This window comes from Delphinus delphis, chromosome 11, assembly GCF_949987515.2.
Source record: "Delphinus delphis chromosome 11, mDelDel1.2, whole genome shotgun sequence".
In the NCBI taxonomy this organism is placed as follows: Eukaryota; Metazoa; Chordata; class Mammalia; order Artiodactyla; family Delphinidae; genus Delphinus; species Delphinus delphis.
The window spans coordinates 63323868-63347842 of record NC_082693.1 but is presented as its reverse complement, the minus strand read 5'-3'; the positions used below and the strand labels follow the sequence as shown (position 1 = coordinate 63347842).

Below are 23975 nucleotides of genomic sequence, written 5' to 3'. Positions count from 1 at the left end.
TGCCCCTCCAAGCTAGATTTTCAATGATCCACTCCTTCATTTCTTCAGAGCTTACCTCTGGAGTCTGGCCTTTGAGTTCAAGCCCTGGCTCCACCATTTTACTAGCTGTGTGAGCTTGGGCAAGTTGCCTAACCTCTCTCTGTCTCAGTATCCTCATCTCTAAAGTGGAGGTAAATTGGTGGGTACCTGATAGTCTTTCTGAATATTAAAATAAGATGCAGTACCTGGCACATGGCAAAAACTTAATATTAGCTGCTATTTCTCATCTATCAAATACTATAGGTTCTATTAATATGCCCTGGGCACAGTGGAAGGGGTAGATATTAATCAAAACAACAGAAAGACAAATGTAAAGTCCTAAAAGTAGTGAAGATTAGGAAGAAGGACTTGGTGCTCGAAAGTCGATCATGGGGAGATTTACCCATGCAGGGTCTCTGGAGGTAGGGCAGCGGTTATAAACCCAGGCTTAGATTCGGGCTTGGCCACTTACAGGCTTCGTAACTGGCCAGATTATGTGTGTTGAATTGCTGTTTCCCTCTCTATAAAATGAAGATAATAGTGGTACCCGTTTCATCTCTTTTCAAGGTTGAGTTAATAGACTAAAAAATCTTAGAATGGCATCTAGCACACAGCAAGAATTCAATTAATATTAGCTTTTTTAAAAAAAATATTCAAGGCATAGGGCTAAGTACTGTGGGTGACACAGCTCAGAGTACCTATGGGGGCATAAAAAATGCACATCAATAAATATATAAAAAGAAAGAGGTGAATACACTGAGAGGAGTTTGATGGATATGCTAAGAAATTGAGAGGAGGAAGAGAGAATTTTAGATAAGAGCGTAGACTTCCGATTCACAGGGTCTGTTTAATAAAGCACACACAAATAAAGACACTCAAGCATTTTTTTCTATGACACGTTGTCCAGCTACTAAAAGTAACTCTATTTTCTCATTTGGCATCCCCTACACATGTGCTTATAAAACAATCAGGTCTCATGGAAACACGGAGGATTTCAGTTTGCCTAGAAAGTCATTCAACTATTGAGATTAATCACAAGAAGCAGTAATTAGATTTGCCTGTTGTAATCAAAAAAGACATTAGTTACTGAAATGGTAAGAAAAAGTGCTATTTTCTTCTACCTACATAAACATCGTTAGTATCAATGATTGCTGAACACAGGTAGGAGTACTTTGATGACGTAAAAACACCTCAAAATTAACTTCAAAACTGAGAAAATCCGCTCTCTTGGCTCCTTTTGCATTCAGCTTCATAGTGAAGAAGACTTACTATGCATATTATTCTAGCTTATGAAAGATGACTAGATGTTACCCTAAGGACATATAAAACCATAACTGCTGAAATTGTGTTTTCAGCTAAAGAAAGATTTGTGTGAAAGTTACAGATAAGCCCATACCCAAAGACATGCTTTCTTATAGGTCTCTAATCTCATTAAGCAATCATATTTTTAAAAAAATGTAAAGGGAGCTTATGTAACCAATGATAGCATTCACAATACTTCATTTAAAAGCTTCTACCTCTTTTGATCTAGTTAAAACCCTGCCATGCGTGAAGGAGAGAGCCTGTGTATTCACTGCGGGTGAGACAGTAGCATAATGACCCTTCATTTTGAACCTCGTAAATTATTCTCCTAGTTGGACTTGCGTGATAGTCTCTCAGAGAGCTACATAAAAGTCTCTTAAATTACACAGGGCAAGACAGAGATCATTTGACGACTTAACAAAAAGAAAATAGACAGTGACAGCACAGGAACATTATTTAAAGGAGGTAAAGAGATAGGAACATAGGATTACAGGAAGAAATTTGAAATAGTGCAACTTGAAGGTGAATTATAATCACTGAAAAAAACTTTTGTTTTTGACTTCTATTTCTTATAGTGCTGCTGTCTTCTAGATTTGCTTTCAGCTGATCTTCTGAATAGCTTAATTTTAACTTTGAATATATGAAATAAACAAAAATTTCCTCACAACTTACTGGTACCTTTAGATGGAATTTTAAAAAAGCCTTAATGCTATCATTTTGTGTACCCATATGAAAACTGGACTGAATAATTATAAACCACCATTTTAAATTAAATGCAGTTATTTAAATTGAATTTTCGTGCTAACGATCTTATTTTATTTCGTAGAGCAACTAAATTTCGAGAATTTTGTAAGTTTAGTCAGAAACACCATCCACAGTATTATTACTTTGTAGCATTTATAGAAATAAGTTTCAATATTAGTGAGCAAATCTCATGAAATATATTTTGGATTACGCTAAAAATTTATTGAAGACCTACTTATTATGGGCCAGCAGCTGTGCTATGGCTTTACATACATTAAATCTCATGTAATCTTCACAGAAGTTTTGTTCATTATCCCTTCAATTTTATAAAGGAAAAACTACAGATTGAATAGTAGGAGAAACTGAAATATATTTTTACATCATTAGGTTAAAAATATGCATATTATACATGTATACAAAGGAAAAGTCCTTGTGGGGCTGTGAAGCCTGTTTAATAGGACATTTTACTTTTGAAAAAAAATAACAGCAAAAGATGCTGCTAAGAGTGATTTCTTTATTTTATTTAAATATAAAATATAGTTTCAATCAAAAATAGGCTCATCAAAATATTGCTACTGGCAGAAAGCTATCAGCTTATAGTTATTGCTACCCAACTATCATTAAATGGAATTTTATAACATGAATTTTAGCATTTAACTTAAGGACCTTTCAACAGAAAATAATAGACTAATGTAAAAGCTCTCCATTAAAAGTGTTATTTTCATCTTCTAGTTAATGAATTAATCTCACATATCATTTAACCTGAAGGTAAACCGATGCATAAGAATTAAGTCAAAGTCAATTCTGCTTCTGATGTTTTAACTTAGATTTTGTGGTACACAGAATAATGAGTCCTCAAAAACGTCCACATTCTAATCCCTGGAACCTGTGACTATGTTACCTTACATAGCAGAAAGGACTTTACAAATGTGATTAAGGATCTTGAGATGGCGAGTTTATCCTAGGTTATCCAGATGAACCCAGTGTATTCACTATGGTCCTTCTCAGTGAAAGAGGCAGGCAGGAGTTTCAGAATCAGAGCGATTTGAGGATTCTGTGCTGCTGATTTTGAAGATGGAGGAAGGGACCATGAACCAAAGAAGGTAGGTGACCTTTAGAAGCTGGAAAACGCAAGGAAAGGGATTCTCTCCTACAGCTTCAAAAGAATTAGTTCAGGGTTTCCCTGGTGGCGCAGTGGTTGGGAGTCCGCCTGCCGATGCAGGGGACCTGAGTTCGTGCCCCGGTCCGGGAGGATCCCGCATGCCGCCGAGCGGCTGGACCCGTGAGCCATGGCCGTTGAGCCTGAGCGTCCGGAGCCTGTGCTCCGCAACGGGAAGAATTAGTTCACATAGTCGTTATAAAACAACAACAACAACAAAAAACTATGGAGTTTTCTCAAAAAAATTAAAAGTAGAACTACCATGTGGTCCAGCAATCCCATTCTGGGTATTTATTGAAGGAAACAAAAAATCACTCTCTTGAAGAAATATCTGCACCACCATGTTCACTGCAGCTTTATTCACAATAGTCAAGATATACAAGTAACCTAAGTGTCCATCAATGGATAAATGGATAAAGAAAATAAATGGATAAAGAAAATAGAATATTATTCATCCATAAAAAAGGTTCCTTCTGTCATTTGAGACAACATGGATGACCCTTGAGGGCATCAGGCTAAATGAGAAGTTAGAGACATAAGTCATACAGACAAATACTCTGTGATGTCAGTTAAATGTGGAACCTACAAAGTTGGAACTCATAGAAACAAAGAGTAGAACGGTGGTTACCTGGGGCTGGGGGTGGGTAGGGGAAATGGGGAGATGTTGGTCAAAGGGTACAAACTTTCAATTATGAGATGAATAAGTTCTGGGTGTCTGATGTACAGCATGGTAACTGTAGTTAACAGTACTGTATTGTATACTTAAAATTTGCTTAGAGAGATCTTAATTGTTCTTACCACATACACACAAAATGGTAATTATGTGAGGTGATGGATATGTTAAATGACCTTATTGTTGTAATCATTTCACAATATATACGTATATCAAATCATCATGTTGTACAACTTAAAGTTATACAATGTTATTTGTTAATTACCTATCACTAAAGTTGGGAAGAAAGAAGGAATCAGCCCTGCTGACAATGTGATTTTAGCTCAATTAAACACATTTTGGACTTCTGACCTCCAAATAATAAATTTGTGCAGTTTTAAGCCAGTGATTTTGTAGTAAGTAATTACAGCAGCAATAGGAAACTCAATAGAGACAAAGCAGACCTCAAGAGATTTATAACATATGCTGCATATAGATGACTATGCAATTGGAATATTAATGTGGGCTATTTCTGTATATGTGGTGAGCTTTTCTTCTTATTCACCGTTTTTATCTATGCCTTCTGCAACCATTTTCATGATACTAACAGTGCACTCAAGACTCTCTCAGAGATAACCAATGATTTTCTTCTGGCTAAACCCAAACTACATTGTCAGTGGTATGAAAAAGTCTTGATCATGTATTCCTTCTTGAAAATTTCTTCTGCTTTTGTTTCTACTACCCGTACCGGCACCTCCTTCTGTGGCTCGGACATTTTCTTCTCTTTCCTTTCCCAATCCCCAGTGTCAGATGGAGATTTTATTCAAGGCGTTTAGCTCTGTGCTCATCTTCACATTCCCTCGTTAATAAGCACATCATTTCCCATGCCTTAAACTGTAGGTCAGTTACCGTCCCTTCTTCTGTTCTCTAGAACCGTGTTCCCAACTGTCTAGGAAATGTTCCCTATGAATCTTTCATCATCTTCTCAAACCAGTTCTCAAACCAGCTATGTGGCTTCTGTCAGTGCTTTTATAATTTCCTGCCTTAGACATTGGAACCACGTGGAAATTCTAATTCCCATTTCCAACTGATTGGCAAGTCTTGTCATTTCTTTGATACATTTTATATGTTTCTTTTCTTTTTTTTTTTTTTTACATCTATTTGACTTGGAAGGTTTGGGCCTGACATTACCTCCCATCTGATCTCCCTTCCCATCAGTTATCTCTTCTCTCCATTTTACCCATCCATTGTCATTGAACAAAACTTTCTTTTTTTAGAAAATTTTATTGAAGTATAGTTGAATTACAATGTTCTGTTAATTTCTGCTGTACAGCAAAGTGATTCAGTTATACATATATATCATTCTTTTTCATATTCTTTTCCATTGTGGTTTATCACAAGGTATTGAATGTAGTTCCCTGTGCTACACAGCAGGACCTTGTTGTTTATGAGCACAACTTTTCTCATACATACTTTTCAGTCATTTTGTGCATAGCTTTCACAGTCCTCTGTGTTTGGCCCACCCCACCTATCCACCTTTCTTTCTCACTGTTCTCCTATACCACCTGTAGTCCCGTCAGACAGGGCAACTCATTGTACTTTGCTCAGTTCTACCCCCATGTTTTTCTAAAGCAGATTCCTTCTTTTGTGAAATGGCTTTTCTGCTTCCTCTTTGGTCATTTAAATAATACTTACTTTTCAAGGCTCAACACAAGTCTCACTGAGTGTTGACAGATTTTTAAATAAAAATATTGCATATATTTGCTAAAATTTCCCCCTCCCAGCCAGTGGGAAATGGGGACTGTGTGGTATAATACACTGGGTGGTTTGTTAGACTGGCATAAAAATGACATATAATGTAAAAATAAAAAGACAAACCTGTAAAAAAAATGTATAAAAGGTATTTAATAAACTCCTTCCTACACATGAAATTCACTTCTTGCTGACTTAAAACTCAGCTCTTTGTAGATTATTCATGACATGAAGCACGGATATTTAATGCAAACACAATAAAATTAATTTGGAACCAGTTAGAAATAAATTTTCATTAGCTGGTCTTCTGTTGGAAAAACCCCAAACAACTGTTTTCCCTTATCAAGAGAGGCTGTCCTTTCATGGGAAGTCGGCCGTTTAAAAAAGTAATTATTTAATCAAACACATATTTATGGACCATCTACTGTGTGTCAGGCATTTTTCTCGGGTCTGGGATACAGTGCTAAGCACGGTTTCTGCAATCATGAAGCTTTCTATTGACTTCCCAGGTGTTAAATCTAGGTCTAATTTACTTTTTTAAAAAAGTAACTTTCCGTATTTGCCAAGCTCAGTACTCAGAACATAATATAGTACATTTTCAGGTAGAAACTACATGGCTAATATGCCCCTGTGGACAAATTTAGAACTCCAGGGGTATGTTTATTGATGAACTCAGCAAGTAAATATTCTTTCTACAATAAAAATGTAACTCTCAAACTGAAAAGCCTCATTTCCTGCCTCAACCCACCCCCCCCACAGGGAGTTTGGCAGTAAATAAATTTCTTAAATTATTTACTTAAGGGGCCCTGACATATATGTAAAGAAAAAGTAGACACTCCAAATATCCTTTTCTTTAATAGAGCAAGAAATATCCTTTTCCTTAATATATGGTGAAATCAAAGATAAAAGTCTCACCAAGAACAAGGGTATTTCAGAGAGTACATTTATAAAAGGGAGAATTTTAGCATTACTGATAGCAGTCATGTGTGTCAACCTTATGCTCCCAGATCTGAAATCTACTCATCAGACGTGCGTTGTGCCTCAGACCTACAGAATGAGCAGTTGGCGAGAAGAGCTTTTTCTAATTTACACAAAGTGCCCTATGGCTGAGGGGAGGCCTGCTCAAGCTCTTCTAATTCTGAGCTCTCACCTCCAAAGAGACTTTTCTTTCCCCTCTCTGAAATACCTGACTCGGTACTATCTGCTTAATGGTGCTCAGTAAATGGCTTGAAAGAAACCCACGTCCCCACATTCTTGAGCTCAAGTAGGAGAGAAGTGGACAGTCTCTGAGGCCCACCACCCTCCCATGTGTGTCTCCTGTGGGTCAGCTACTCAATCCCATGTCTTCGGCTCTGATCCTCTCCTTCCTCATTCCCAGTTAGCTACTGCAGTCTCCTAGGCTGGCAAACTTTGGTGGATTTACTCATTGGGTTCAAGGTTTAATCGAGGACAAAACTTACTGTTTTTTGTCTTTCTGGAGCAGCTCTGCATTATCTTTCCATTTCATTCCCATCTATCATATTAAGAAACAACCTTAAATTCATAACTCTTTCACAAGATGAGCCATATTTTCCTCTCTGAGAAATGTAAGCTTGTACTTTTATATCAATTCTTGTTATGTGAGCCAAGAGCCTCAAGATACAGAGGTAGTATCATTGCTATGGCCACTGCAAAAATTCAGCAATATCTTCAAGCATTTTCTACTTTTGATGTCTCTCTGTTTGTCATATGAGTGCCTCATCACTGCACTAAGGTATGTGTAATTCATTTTATGAATAATTTATATAAAAATTAATTCTTACATTTACTGAAGATTTTTGCCAACTTCCAGTTTTACCCCATACAGTCCATCTTTCTAGATCATTATACGTTGATGCAAGATGCAGAATACAATAGAAAAATAATAATTTTTGCTCTTAACCAGTAGGAAAAATAATCTATATGTCAGAGCTTTGCTTTTAGACTGTTTATAAATAATTATTAAAAAACAGACAAGGATAATCATTTTTCAAAAATTGGCAAAAAAAAGGAAAAAAAAAGAAAATAAGCCTTGCATTTTAAAGCTTTTTCTAAATTACAGAATGCAAATGGAAAAAAAAGTTCTGCAAATATGTGGATTAATACACTCATTAACCACCTCTGGAGACAGACTGTTAAATGCAAGAGTTGAAATAGTGTATGAAGTAATTCAGAATATGGCTTAAGATTAAACCAACCAGTCAAAGGTCAGAATGAAGAATTTCTCATTATAGACCGAAATGGCTTCAAAGACCATGCATTCTTGGCTTCTGGGTATTAAACTTATTTTTCTTCACTATTTAGAATGGTAGTTCTAAGCCCCCTTTGAATTGTATGCTCTTTTTAGAATATGACAAAAGCTATGGGCTCTTGATGGGAAGATGTGTGTATGTGTGTGTTGTGTGTTGGTTTAAATTTCCACACAATTGGGAGTGTGTGGTACCCTTGTGGAGATTACAGTTCCCTAGGTCTAGAAGACCATTGGATTCTGAAGTAAAAACTCCTTTCTGAGAGCATCAGAGTAAAATTCAAGATTAGTGAGTTAGGGAAAATGTAGTCTTTATTTGGTCATTTAACCCTTCACTTATTTCTTCTGGGCAGTCTGCTGTGTGCTTATACTATGCTGGGGGTGGTGGGGAAAAAGAACCCAGAGAAGATGGGCCCCTTTATCTAGGAGATTATGAAGACTAACTCCCAGGAATAAACTACAGGAGACAGGAGCCTATACAGAGTTAAACACAGAATTCAGTGGAGTAGGTGGGCTCGGCAGGTAGCAGGTTAGAGAAGAGCAAGATAAAAGGTCCTAGAGTTCAAGGAAGGCTTCATGGAGGAGGTGAGTCTTGAGGTGAGCTTTGAATCCTTGCTTGGTACACAGTGAAAATAGTGTTTTGGGGACTCCAGTTCTTTTCTTCCCTCCTTCCCTTCCTGACTCCCTCCCCTCCTGTCTGTCTCCCTCCTTCCCTTTTTTCCTTTCTCCTTCCTTTCCTTTGGGTTTTAGACTCCTTTTAATCTAACTTATCACCCAGTGACTACCTTGCTAAACAAAGCTCTCAATAAGACACGGACTTATGAAAATCTACATTAGATTTTTTTATCATAGTAAATGGAAAGACATTTCTTTGAGGTAAACACACGTGGCCTTCCCTGAATACCCTTCAGAATTACCTTCTTAAGAACACATTTCACATTTCCTCTAATGTCGTTCTGTTCAGTTTTCCAATATGAGCCCCTGACAGAAAGCAAACTGGAAGATGTGTCTGTATAAATATGCTGTAAAAATGATCCAAGTCATTGACTTGAGTCAGCTACTCGTGGCTTTTTAAGGTGGATGGATTGCGTAAAAAATAATGTAGGAGAGAGGCTCGCTCATTCATTCATCCATTTGAATGTCTATTTAACACGATAATGCTCAACACATTGGAGGAATAGTGAGGTTTGAAACAATTTTCTTAATCAGCTTCCAGTCCAGTTGGTCAGATTTGATTAACAGACATGAAGCAGTTGTGAACAATACCAGATAGCATGTTAAATGCCAAATTAAATGAGGCCTTTTGTTAGATTCTAATTCTATATAGTCACAGCAATCTTATTCTACTTGTCCGATGAGCACTAGTTTAGAATTATTTTTAAAAACTTTAAAATTTAATAAAGTTAACACATAAAAAGACTTCAGTAAGATACACTGCTTTGATATGCACAAAATCACAACCCATACATTGATACATTTTTACCAGAACCTCTATCCATCGATCTGATTTCAGTATGTGTTGCTCTATTGAACAAATTCACAGTCCCTGCTGAATAACTTGTTAAGGTTATTGATGTTTCTGGCTGAATGCAAGGATCAGTCTTGGTAACAAAAATTAGTCGACTGAAGTCCATTTTATCTGCACAGGTATTAACCAAATAATTAATTTTATAAAATGCCTGTAATAATCGTCTGCTTTCAACGATGAGGCCAAGTCATCCATATCTTCACAATATTGGAATGTCTGCAACTTGACATGGAAAATGACATTGGGTCTTCAGGCAGAGATAAGCTCCCCTCACAGCTTTCAGGGGATTTAGATAAGGCTCCAGAGTTGACTCCGGAACTTGCTCTCTGCAGCCTCCAGGGAGAAGTGTGTTGGTAAACATAGAGGGATGCCAGGTAAGTTGGCAGAGATGAAGGCAATTCACTCGCTAATCAGTGCTGAAGCTCTTGGAAATTTGTAACAGTTTTCAATCATGCTGTGGGCGACACAATTTTGTGGTTAAAGGGAAATCCATTTATCCTGTAACATTTGTAGCATGTCTCTCTCGAGTTTTGATTTCTAAGTTCAAAACTAAGAAAAATTATGTCTCGGGTTTTTTCTTCCCATAGCGGAAGCTAACTTTCTTCTTGACTTTTGTTTGCTAAGGCTTCAAATTAAGCATCTCTTGGATCCTGATCCAATTAGTACTTGGTTTTATTTTGATGCTTTGAATTTGGTCAACTAGGTCTTTAATCTGTTGTCTGTTTTTGGCAAAGATGCCAAGAAAAAAAAGACTTTTCCAAGCATTGAATATAGCACCCGTTGTTAACTTTGGAATAATTCAATAGTTGAGAGTCTACTTGTTTCTTTACTAAGAAATTTAATGTTATTAGAATGAAATCCAATTATGATAAAAGAACGTCAGGTAAATGGGCGGATATATTCCCTGCTTCCCTATGCTCTTTTATAACAGAAGAAAGAGACAAACAAAAAGGCCGTTTGGTTTCATTACCTGCTTTTTGGAAGGATTTTTCTCCCCTGTATTTCCTGTTTATTATTCTAGGAGCAAACGATGCGTTTTCAGAATTCCCTGTAACTTGGAGAGATTTGATTGTACTGACAGGAGAACTGTGTGGTTGCCGTGCATGAGCGAAGAAGGGCAGGACATTTGAGTCTTTCCAGTCATGAAAGGGAAGCGTCAGGTTCATTAATTTCATCACTATACAAAGTGACAGGTAGACAACAGTGAAAGCAAAGCCGCCCACTTGTCTAGCTATCCACGGGACATTTTGCCTTGATGATCCGATGGATCGCTGCTGCTACAGACCACACTTACTAATTTTCCTTTCCAACTGTTGTTTTCTCTGTTTATCTCAGTCTGCTTCTCTCCTTGGCAATTTTATGTGTCCAATTCACAATCTGTAGCGTCATTTCTTCTTTTTTTGTTTCCTGGTTCTTGGATGTGAACTTTCATTTTTCGTTTACAGCTCCCAAGATCCTTGATTTATTTCCTGTTCTTGCTTTTGACGGGGTTTCCCTATGCTGGTCAATCTTGTATATGGTGACTTTTTCTTTATTTTTTCTTTTTCCTTTTAAATATTATTTCTCTTTTGTTTAGAGCTCGTGCTTCTAAGCACCGCAGCAGTGAGCATGTGACCTCAAGGCCCTGCAAATCTTGTTGGTCTTTGTAGATTCTCACAGATGTCCACTAAGAATGTAGAATTCCTTTTATTCTCTTCTCTTTGTCAAACTCAGTTATTTCTTCCTTTGAATGACTCCCAGTAGACTTCCTCCAAATGTCTACCTGAGTAATACCACGCAGGAGCCCTTTGCGTTGTCTCTCATCCACATTCATTTATGCCTTCTATTATCACGTATTGATCCTTGTTTTCTAGTAGCTTTGTGATTTGTCTCTTCAACATGAGGAGGCTATCTGAAGAGGGATACTGATATCTTCCTTTCCTTTGCCTTCTATGAAGTATCAGTTGGGTTGGGTACAAGGGTAAGTCTTAAGTAAATGCTTATTGAATAAATGAAAGTATAATTAGAGGCAGAGACAGCCTTCTTCAAATACTGTTTATACATAGGGCCTGGTTCCTTGGACACCTTGTTGAAACTAAAACGTACACTTAAAAAAAAATACTACAGATTAAATCATGATAAACCTTCATACATACATCAACTTTTCCAGATTATTTAGAAAATCTGTGCAAGCATCCCTTATTTTTTATTCCAGATAGACTATGGAAAAAGCAGTAAACTGGCTTATTTTTTTCTGTCAATTATTTTTTCTAAATGATTTTTATGTCATATATCTCCTTAAAAGATTCGATTAAAATTGTACTAGTAATGCTGGTATGCCTTTTCCTTTCTTATATCCTACCCCTGCAGTATTTCCTAATTCAATTTCTCATTTATATAGTTCTTTCATTTTATGACACCCTTTCACATTACCTCAACTGATTTGACCCTAAAAGCCAAATTGTAGAGTAGCTAAAGTGGATACCATAATCTCCATTTTACAGATCAGAACACTGAGGATCTGAACTATGGTTCCTGTAATGTGATTCCTTTTAGAGTTGAGATCAGACCTAAGTCTTTGGGGTTCAATTTTCATGTTCTTCTTATATATTGTGGCATTCTCTCGTGTCCACATTGACAGATGAGCAAATATTCACTAATTATATCACTTCTAAGAAGAGTTTAGTTTTGTGAACATATTTGTATATTACTGTCAGGTTTCTCTTAACTGAAATAAGTTTTAATTGTTTATGCCAAATCAATGAAAATCATTTGTCAAAAAATATTATTGATAATCGTAACAGGGCAACATCAGATATAATAAGGATCATGGATCTTGACTCCAAGTTCTGCCACTTAAATTGCTAAATCAATTTGATCAAGTTATTTAAACTTTCTGAACCTCAGTTTCACCCTCTGTAACAGGGGAGGTGAGTGAAGCAAGGAGATAATGATATAAACTCTGACTTGTGATATGTAAATTTATGACGTGCAAAGTGCTTAGAATGGTAGATAATATGAAGGAAAGTTTTAAATGTCAGTATTATTTGCCAGCAATTCCGATGAAATTTCACAATTTGAAAATGCTTAAAACTTGGCAGAAAAAACAAGTTCTGAACGTTACGTGGATAAAAGATGAAATACAAGCAATTTTGTATGTATTGTACAATTTCCAGTAGCTCAAAGTGTTCTGCCCTAACAATATATCCGAATGTCAGGGTAACATTCTAAAATAAAGATTGCTGTTGAAAAACTGAAATGCAAAGCATTTTGGTAGTCATCAAGCTATTCGTGGATAAATAATAGAATGAATAGATCAAACTTTGGGGGAACATAAATAATTGTCCTTCAGAATTGCACTGGCCAACAATTGTTTATGTTATTCAAATAGTGCAAGCAGCATTAGAATAATATTAAGTTTGTATTAATGGAAATAAACATGTACTGCTTCGTATTTTCAGTAATTTTTCAGCCCAGCTAACACTTCCTGAGGTAAACCTTTTTATTAAGCAGTAAAGATATTAGTGGAAAGATTTTACTCTTTCTACTGGCTAAATGGTAGATTTTGCTTGAACACACTCCCCGTTTTATAGTGCTTATGCATTAATAACAACATGCTCTTGATGCTGTTTTTTTTTCTCCTTAAAAATTGGCCAAGTATTATAAGAGACTGAAAAGCTATCTTGAATTCAGCATTTATTGTTCAGTAACTATTTACATACACATTTAAGTTATAATGATCAATTTTTATTAAGAACCAACTTTGATTTTATACCATTTGTTTCCATTGAATAATTTATAAAATAGTTGGGTTTATTATTTCATTTAGGTAATATCCTCATTCACAGATGGTAAATCTAAAGTACCAAAAATAATGACTGTCCTAAGATTCTGGGAAGAAACCATGGCCCAATCTTGAGCTCAGTCTTTTGAACATCAAGCTCTTTCTACTAATCCAATTTCTGATAATTCCTGTTTCAAATCAATCAACGGTGTTGGGATTTAAACTTATCTAGGATCACAATTTTTGGTTCTTTGCTATTTAAATCATTCCAATGTCATATTCATTTACAGAAAACCTTTATTTTCTGCTGTCTTTGCTCATTTTCAAGAAAATTAAGTTAGGAGCCTATAGTTTTCTTTTGGTGGTTTTGACTAGAATTGAAACAGTAGCTGAAATTTACATTTTAATATGATTTAGTAAAATAGTGAAATAGAGGATTTTCTTTAAAGATTGAAAGCTATGAAACTTAATGGAAGGGATAGCTGTTTTTTTCCCCAGTATTTTACTTATACGTAACCATCAAAGTCAAGAACCCGGTTGCTGCACAAATATTGTAATATTAACATGTATGCTTGGAGGATCACTAAATCCAGATATTGCTTGGAAGAAATAGAATTGTCTTACTAGACTAGTGGCCTCCTAAGATTCTTTGGAAAAGGATAGTAGATCCATTTCTTAACATACTGAGGCAAATGCCTTTCAAGTAATAAAAAATTTTATATTTGAAGTTCATCTTAATGATTTTAAATGAAATAATAAAAAAATGGAGAATTCAGTGAACTGATGTGGGTAAATCTTTTTGACTAAAGGTCAAACTATTATCTCTGAAAAAGATGTTTACTTTAAATTAAATATTGATGGACAGAAAGGAAGAAAATAGCAGAGCACTCAACATAAAACAGGTTATCAGAAGAAGGATCTTGAGGGGAAAAAAAAAAAGAATGGAGAGCGCTATCTCCTATTGAAAAAGCATTCCACTAACCTCAGAGGATAGCTCCGCTGACTTAAAAGCGGCAACTGATTGTAGTAAGTCATTTCATTAATCAGTGCTCTTTGAAGTCCTACCATGCGTTTGAGACAAATGGAAGAAAACTAAGGACGCATTCTATGGACACTACAAAAGGGGCAGTAAGTGACCCTATGTTTATGTTAACCTGGGTCAGCTCCCTCCTTGAACCCAGGGTTCCTGACATCACTCCTGGTCCTTCTTGAAGCACATGGTGCTGCCTTGTGCCTTGGTTTTCTCTTTTCCATTCACTCTACCACCTCTGTGGGCTGCTTTACGCATATATGATAATGTTGGGGAGTCAAGAGAGGGAAGAATACAGTACAGAGTTTGGGGAAGCCATTTGGGGTGATACGTTCTTTGGCACTTTTTCTGATTGTCTCTGAGCAGTCATCTAAATGGTGAAACAGGGAGGGGAGGTTGTAAGTGGTCTGAGGCTTGCATACATTTCCAGGAGAAGAAGAGTTGAGACCTATCTCAGTTTCAGTAGTGCTCACAAGGACGCAGAGAAAGCATTTGTCACCACCAGGTTCCTACCTGGTGAGAAGTGTGTCAGGTGCCTTATTTAGGGATTGTAAGGGTGAGAATCTCAGGTAGAATCTCAAGAACACAAATGTGAAAATGATTAAGATGAGCTTGAGGTAGATTGTTTTGTAAAGTTCCAGTCATCTGTGTAATTGGACATGTGGAATGATTATATAATGTTTAATGTAAAAAGTGATCTTTGCTCTAGCCCTCACCCCAGTCTCCCCCAATCAAAACCAAAGATTTTACAACAGCAGATGCTAACACCTACGGCTGGAAAAATATTAGGGGAGAGTCATGAGGTTGGAGTTAGAAGTATTTTCCTTCAGAAAGACGGGATAAATACTGTTCGTTTTAAGTGATTTTGTAATTTTCTAGGCAAAAGTCCAACTATGGCATAAAACAAAATAGACTTTTTGGAAAAAAGCGCAAAGTATAAGGAGAAAAAGTCTTGTTAACACAACTGATCAGAATCATAATTAATATACAGTAATGGAAAATAAGTTTCTAAAATGGCTGAAACATAATTATTATTTGGTTATTGTTCTAAAGCAACACCTAAGAGTTTTACCTTTCTAGAAGGGAATAGATTTGGATTAATTTTCCTCATAGAGCAGTTATTTTGGCATGACGTCAATATAATTTGATTTTTAGTAAAGGTAAATGTTTTTGTGTGAATTTTAATAAATTTGAAATTTAATAACTGAAACAGTAAATTCATAGAAAATCAATTATAATTCTATATATTACTTCAACTCATCGTGGTATACTAAAAGGTAGTAGAGGTTTGGAGTCAAAGAACCCTGAGTTTAAAGCGCAGTGAGTCTTTTTCTTCTTTGAGCCTTTATTTCTCTCCATGAGAAGTGGGAATAATAATACCACAATAATAATTGAGAGAATTCCATGAGGTAACACATCTGACACTTGGCAGATAGATGAGGTTTAATAAATGCTAGTTCTCTTTCCAATTTTATATAAAAATAAATATATATCAAATTCTGTTCTAAAGTTTAATATTTTTCATCCTGAAAGTATTTCTTGGTAACATATTTAAAATGATTAGACCCAAGCAATAAACTATATGAAACCTGCTGGGTTTCCTCTAGAGCCCTGGTTCTATTTGCCTGTCATAACTTAAAGGAAAAGAAAATTGGCCCAGTGTAATTGCTACAAGTTGGAAGGAATATAGGTAATTTGGCATATCCAGCATCAAGTAAAGAAGACATTTAAATCTTAGCCAGTGGGACCTATAAGAGAATTAAAGACCTGTTTTCTATGAAGGGAGAGTTAGCAAAAATAAACAGAGTATAGCAGAAGAGACTGAAAATATTGGGGGCAGAGAAGTAGAAATCTCTTAATTTTAAGGATTGATATGTACTGAAAGAATTTTTTAAAAAAGAGCAGATCTGGCATAGCTCATGAAATCTTAGAGGCAATGAAGCTTGGCTGGCGATGATGCCTGGCCATCACTTACACTGTCTCACTGGGTTTTAAGCCTATGGTTTTAAAGTATATTAATTCCTGTTTGAGAAACCTGCGTATTAAAAAAAAATTTTTTTTCTTGAAGTATAGTTTATTTGCAATGTTAATTTCTGCTATACAGCAAAATGATTCAGTTATACATACATATATTCTTTTTCAAAGTCTTTTTTCTCTTATAGGTTATTACAAAATATTGAGTATATTTCCCTATGCTATACAGTAGGCCCTTGTTGATTATCTATTTTATATATAGTAGTGTGTATATGTTAATCTCAAACTCCTAATTAAATCTGAATTCCTTGTTAAAGTAGCCTTACACTCAAACGGAACTTTATTGTATTTGTGGTCCTCTGAGGGAGCACCTTGGGCATCAGTTTCTGAAGGCATTTTGGTGCGCATGTATGGTGAAGTAAAGCCACCAATAAAAATTTCTTCTCAGAAGGTTTCCGTCGTATTATGACTGTGCGTTATTAAAGGCAGGAGAATAAGAACAAAGTCTTTAAGATTGTTTTTCTTTGCAGTTCAATGAAATAGCCTTTTTCTCTAACTGCTTATTTACTTCCACCAGTCCTGACAAGATGTTCATTTAGAATACCTGCCAATTTCAAAGCACCCGAGAGAGCGTGACTGAAATTGATCAGAATGAAGTAAATGAAGCAGAACAATAGTAGGTAAATGAGAGGTTCTACTCTGAGTTTTAGCAAAACAACCGCTGCATTTGAATTTATTCAAGGCCATGGGAAATAAGGAACAGTTACCTTAGAACAAAGAAGAATCTTTTTGCCAGTTAGACTCAGCAAGTTTTGCTTTCTGGCTGGGAATTCCTGTAGGAAAAATAAGTATTTCTAAATCTTTCTGAGGTGTGTTTGCTCCTCGTCACATATATCTCCATGTAATCAAGTCCCTTTGGAAAAGTAAAGCTGAGTTTTTTTCCTAATGTCACAGTTATGGTAGAAGTGAGAAATTCTCCTTTTGTTTAATCGTTGTCTTATTTTACATGCCTCAGTTAAGCTTTAAGCCTACAAGTGTTAGACTATATCAAATTCAGAATATGCAATAAATAGGAAATTCAGCTGAATGCCAGTTATTGTGTTTGTAATATTTAAAAACTGTGGATGCACTTTCACCTTGCTTTAAATTTAGAGCTCTGAATTATATTTTCTTGTAGAACTCTGAATTTTAACTCCAGATGTTTTCAGAAAAGGAAGAATTTTTCTTTAATTGAAAGAGTGTAAAATGATGGGGTGAATACAGGGGAGAGGAGGAAGAAAAAGCCAAGGTTCAAATTGGTTATATACTGAATATTTAAATTGATTTATACTGAACATTTCCTTTGTTTTATGTGAAAGAAGCTTCCATTTTCTTCAGGTTCTATTTTCCCTTTTTTTTTATGTTGTTGATTGCGGTGTTCTTATTAATTAATTAATTTATTTTTGCTGTGCTGGGTCTTCGTTTCTGTGCAAGGGCTTTCTCTAGTTGTGGCAAGCGGGGGCCACTCTTCATCGCGGTGCACGGGCCTCTCACTATCGCGGCCTCTCTTGTTGCGGAGCACAGGCTCCAGATGCGCAGGCTCAGTAGTTGTGGCTCACGGGCCCAGTTGCTCCGCGGCATGTGGGATCCTCCCAGACCAGGGCTCGAACCCGTGTCCCCTGCATTGGCAGGCAGACTCTCAACCACTGCGCCACCAGGGAAGCCCTATTTTCCCTTTCTTGATCACCAAACTTTCAAATCATATCTCTCAGCAATTGCCATGCAAATGGCTCATAATTCTATTATTTTATCAAGTCACCTCTTAACATTTTCCCTTCTTATCTTCATTTACACACATATATTTAGAGTTGCCTTCACAGCACATGCAATTTTGTATTCAGCTATTTTCATTATGAATGTTCCCATGATACTACATGGACTTTAATTTTTTCAGACATTATTACAATTTAAGTCAAGCAAAAAGGAATAAAGTGTGATGTTCATTTACCTCACACCAAGCTGAAGAACTAAAAGATGATGACTGCTGAGGCCACATAGGACCACCTCTGATTGCATTTCCTGTCTCTTCCCAAGATGTAAACTCTGCATGAAATTAAGTGTTTTTAATTTCTTATTCCTGTGCATTTCCTTATGCTTTTACATAAGTGTTCTTAGGAACTTTGTAGATTTAACTCTTCATTCCTAAGAGAACCACAGCACACATTATAGTAAAATCTTAACAGCAGTTTGAACTTTCAGTGTTAAGAGTCAAAATAGCCTCAGCAAAATAGCCACAGCAGAGCAGTCAATGCACCGTACGTGATTTGTCTCTCAAATTACCTAAAGACATCCCACATGCCCAGAAATCCATGCTTTGTGTTTTCTATGTAGTTCAGCAGTCACTCTGTCTATCCTGGGAAGCACTATCCTAGTTAACAAAAGTGATGCGGTTCTGGAGTCTCCCACCTCCATGCCTTGTCTAGTTGGCATCCTCACTTCATTTGGATTGTTTGAAAGTCAGGATGCTAAGTCAGAAAAACAAAAGAAAGGAAACATAAAACCCTGCCTTCCAACACTGTCACAATCATTTTGAAACCAAATAAATCAGAATCATTATTCTGTAGTGTTCTTAAATGTGCAATTCGTAGGGATACGTAAAATAAAGGTGTACTTTAAGCTGCTCGTCTTCTGAGAATGAGATGTGTTGTTTATTTTCAAAGCAAAACAAAATAATCTCTGTTTCTATTAACTGTTTAATTTGCTTCCTCATCTGAGAAGTTGATCTTTTTCTCCTTTAAGTAGTCTCACCCTTAGGGAAATAAAATGCTAAGCATCAGAGGAAATTCAGGTGTCATTGTGAGGCATCTTAAAACATTTGAGTTAGTTTTCTTCCTACTCTTTTGACCCACTATGTACACAGCAAGGGATTTTCACTTCCAAGGCCATAACCCAGGCTATCAGAGAGGATATGGATGCGAACATCCATTTCCAAAAGTATTTGAGGTTAATAGTGAGATGCTTTTCTTTCTTTCTTGGTTCACTTAACAGTAATGTTCCAGTGGGATGATGATAGATTCCTGGTTTCTGTTTGTTCTGCACCAAAAGTGTGACCTCATTGCAATAACCATTGGCAAGATAATAGTTTAGTTAGTACCAGCCATGGAACTAACACATAATTTAACCTTAATACGTGACTGCTAACCAAAGTCAAGTGTCCAACTATCAAACATGCTGATTGACAGTTTTGGAAGGATAGAAGTTGACTATTTTTCCACATCTCAATTAATATACCTTTGTCAACAAAGTTGACAGTGAGTTATTGTCTTATTCTAACTTTTAATACATTTTCTTCAGTTTTGGATAAAAATGAATTTTGATACATGCTGCTAAATGTCTATTAAGGTGAAATTTAACAAAACTGTCTCTTGCTCTACATCTTCAATGTCGTTTATCTCAGCTATGGCCACACAGAGACTCTTCTAGCAAGTTGATAGAAGCTATTTTTGTTAGTAAAGTGGTCTCCGCTGGAAAGAATACTAAAGTTTATATTAGCAAGCTTAGGTTTGAGATTTCTTAAAGTTAACTTAAAGGTGAATCATGGATACATACAGGGAAAAAGTACAGTATCCTAATATTTAAGTGTTGTAATGTTGCTACTCAGAGATGAAAATTCAAGTGTAGGATAAACAAATAAGAAACAGATTAATGAATAGCACGTTTCTTCTGCATCAGGCAGAGTAATTGGCATTACAATTTTGGAAGGATTCCTATTGTTAGGAATCTTTTGGAAGGATACCTACTATTAACAGTGGTAGAGATCTCTTGGTCAAAAAAAAAAAAAGATTTGGATTTATTGACCAGCCCCTTTTAAAGAGCTTGGAACTGGAGCATGAGAAAAATATACATTTCCACCACTAGACGTGCTCAAAATATTCAGTAGAACTCTTGAAATGGTAACACAAATAACTCAGAAGTCACAAGTGTCGGCAAGACATTTGTGCTTGAGATGGTAATGGTTTAATAATTTAAATGCTGTTCTAAAGTAAGCATGATAGCCAAGAATTAAAAAAAATTCCCCAGATACATTAAAATCAGCCTTCAGCTATGGGATTCTGCAGGCCAACAGAGCCTGCGATTCCTTTTTGGGCTCCTATTTTCAACACTAAATGGGTTTGCATTCCAACATTCAGAGGCAACTAAATATACCTGTGCTATTAGAAACTGGAATTGCAAATATTAGTAAGGAAAACGTGTGCTACAAGGCGGAATTTGTTTTGCTGTTTCTCTTGCCGTCCTGCGTGATCATGTTTTGGAAAGACATGGAGGTCACCAACTTTTAGCTTTTACCTGGAATCCATGCTTTTAAGCTGTAAATTGTGATTTTTTTCAAAGCCATAAGGGGGTTGGAGAGTCGATCATCATTCTCTGGTAACCTCTTCTCTTCCTACATTTCTCACCTTAGAACAAAATAAGCTGCTATGCATTTTGTATCCTAGGCATATATTTTAATTCAAGAACTGCTTAACGTTGGGATAATCATAATCTAAATAATTCATGTAACACATTCTCCCTATTAACATACTTCAGTGTCCACCAGATTATTAGGTGTCTGTCTAACAAGGGGGCTGAGCAAGCCTCTTTAGAAATCCACACTGTCCACCGAAATATGCAAGCAGAAGGGTTTACCAGCATACCTCAGTCTTCTCAGTAGACTTGAAATCCTCTCCTGGGACAACTTCATTGACAGTAAGTAGGTCATTTCAGAAAGTCATTTAAAAAGTCCTCTTTTAGTTTTACAAGAAGTCTTGTAAAAGGCCATTGCTCTTGGGAAAGATACTCTTGGTCGCTTAGACAAATAACCATTCTTCTTCCTCACTCTCTGCTAAGGAATACCCATTTTGTTTAGGTATCATGCAAGGGACTAGTATACTCAAGAATAGCAGGCCCCTTCCCCAGATTGATGGGATGAATTACGATTGAATTAAATCAGTTTTGTAATTCCTTTTTTTTTTTGGTCACTAATTGGTCTAGAGTTGGACATAAGAGCCAGTACTGCCAATACTATTTAAGGGAAATCTGCGGGAGACTACTGGGAAAAATGTTTTCCCTGACAAAAGAGATAGCACCAAGGGAAAAAGACCCCTTTTGCCTTTCTCCCCCACCATCTCCTTCTGGATTGGATTGTTATATTGATAATGTATGGTGTCTGGAGCTGCCACAGCCATCTTGCAATTATGCAGAGACGGTCAAAGGAAACTCAGAGCTCCTGGTTGTAAACTAGCTCTGGGACTGCCTACCCCAAGACTTTATTTTATATGAGACACTTAAATGCTTCATTGTGTAAGTTGCTTGCATCAGTCAAGATGTGTTTGATTATGCAGCAAACCTCAGGGACTTAAAACAACAAAGGCTTATTTCTCATTCACGCTAGAGGCCTTTGTGCAGCAGCAGGGGCTTCTGCTTATTGTAGTCACTCAAAGATGTGGGTTTATGAAGCAAGTACATCTCCAAAATTGCTGGTTTGGGTTCCAGAAGGAAGAGTTTTGGGTGTTCTCACATCTGAATCAAATGTTCTAGCCCAGAAGAGGCACATGTGACTTTCACCCACAACCTAACCTCCCAGAACTAGCGACACAGCTTCGCCTACAATAAGGTGAGGAAGTGCAACTATACCAGTGCCCCTAAGGAGGGACAGTCGGTACTGACGATACCTATATCAGCTTAAGATGAGAATCCTGTTACTGGCAGGAAAAAGCATCCTGAGTATGACGAAGATAATGATGACTAAAATTACTGAATGTTAACTATCTATCAGCTGTTGTGCTGAGTTTTGATGTCTGTTAATACCTTTAATATGTTCAGCAATCTTATAATGTGCTATTACTCTCATACTCTGAAAAACTGTTTCAGAGAAGTTTCTTGCTCAAGATCATTTAGTAGCTTAATGTTGGCGTCATGATGTTAACTTAGGCAGTTCAGCTGCAAAAGTCACCATTCTTAACCATGTCATAAATGTCTAATAACTTTGCTTTTCAATACACACACACCCCTATTATCTGCCTATCATCTAGCACGTCAAGAAAAAATAAACAAGGACAGCTACCATTATATTATTGTTGGAAAAAATAAGTATTTCCTAACGAAGTTTTATCTTATCAGTTACTATCCAGTTATCTAGAGTCAGTATATTAGACAATCAAATTTTGAATCAATTTTCCCAAAGCACAGGGGGCAGTTTTTCTTCCATGACACAGAAGAGCAAAATAAATTTTATAAATTACGAAGCCTGAGGTCTCAATCACTAATAGCTTGAGCTCTCCTCACCTGGGGTGAGACAAAATTGAACATAACTTCCACCGTCTGTGGCAAGAAGGAAGGACGCATAGCCCATAGCTATTCACTGGGTGGATGTTGAAATTCTCTATATAAATAAAACTTATATTCAGACAATGACTGAAGATAGCTATTATCCTTGGAAGTGCGACTCTACCCCATATACTCTTCATTGGAAGACTATTTTCCCCTTAGTGCTCATGGACTAAACAAGGAGGCGTCTAGACTGGATGATTCTGGAAGCTTAATTTGACTCAAAAACTTTATCTGAGCAAGTTCTACTTGTTTTCAGGGGAGATTTCTTCATCTAAACTCCCTGAATTTGGATTTTGGAGTTTTAATTGAAAAATTTTCCTCCTAGGTTTACATTTGTTGTTTGGTAAAAGCACCCCCAATTCTTCTTTTTTAGTCTTAAGGTGATTTGAATGTTACTGATCCTGTCTTCCCTTCTTTAAGCACGGGTTTAAGCTGTAGGTCTGGTGAACGAGAACATTCCATTCCCCCAGAGCATAATGACTGCGGCATGGACGGACACATGATGTTGAAGTAGTTGTACCTGGAACTATTCTTACAAATAGTAGATCTAGAAAAGATAACACAAGGGCAAAGATTTTTCTCTCTTCTTCACTGACATATCTGTACATTTAGAGCAATGCTGGTACACAGTAAGCACTCAACATGTATTGATATTTGTTGAATGAGTGAAAAAGTCACTTATACTGAGCGTTGCTACACTGGCTGAATGTTAGCCGTGAGCTGCTGGGCAGCTGCCATGTGGACAATGCCGTCCTAGGAGGGAAGTAAAAATTGAAGAAATCCATGCTAAAGGTTGAAAAGAGAGAAACTGAGTTCTGATGACATCATTTGAGCTTGAGGACACATTTATGTGGGAGCCAGGGTAGGTGGGTATTTGTTAGTTCCAAGAGCCAAAAACATCACTCATCATGTACACAAATTAGCGTTGGGTTTCACCAAAAGAATGCTGATCACCCATTTCATTGTGTGAAGACTCTTCTAGTTTTGGGCTATTATGATGGAATGACCCAAAGTGTATTACTCTAAGTCACTGACTTGTACATTTCATTCATAAATTTTTTATTAGAAACTATCTATACTGCAGCAATATAGACATCTCCAGAGATATATCACAGTTGTGCATGAGAATTGCTCTCAAATTTAAAATATTTTAAATGACTCAAGGGAGTTGATATATTGATATATAAGAGGACTTCACCTTGAGTATTCCAGAGGAGTCCTTGATGGCAGTAGTAGGACTATGTTTACATACTGGGATTTTATTAATAGATAAGGGTTTGTGAGAACAGGAGCTAAGAGCTCTCATACTGGGAGGTAACTTATCCTGGAAGGCAGACATACTCAGCAATGGCCTTTTCTTTCTTGGAAGGACTTCTAGGAGGAGTGTTGTTATAACAAGTTCATTCTTGTTCTGAATCCTCCTTTTACCCAGGCAGTAG

At 36.6% G+C, this 23975-nt stretch overlaps 1 protein-coding gene across 3 annotated transcripts in view; it reads right to left on the bottom strand.

The window, feature by feature from the left end:
• The window catches only part of SYT1 (synaptotagmin 1), a 533541-nt gene that overhangs the window by 141943 nt on the left and 367623 nt on the right, over positions 1 to 23975 (bottom strand). The gene's annotated exons all lie outside the window — the stretch shown is intronic.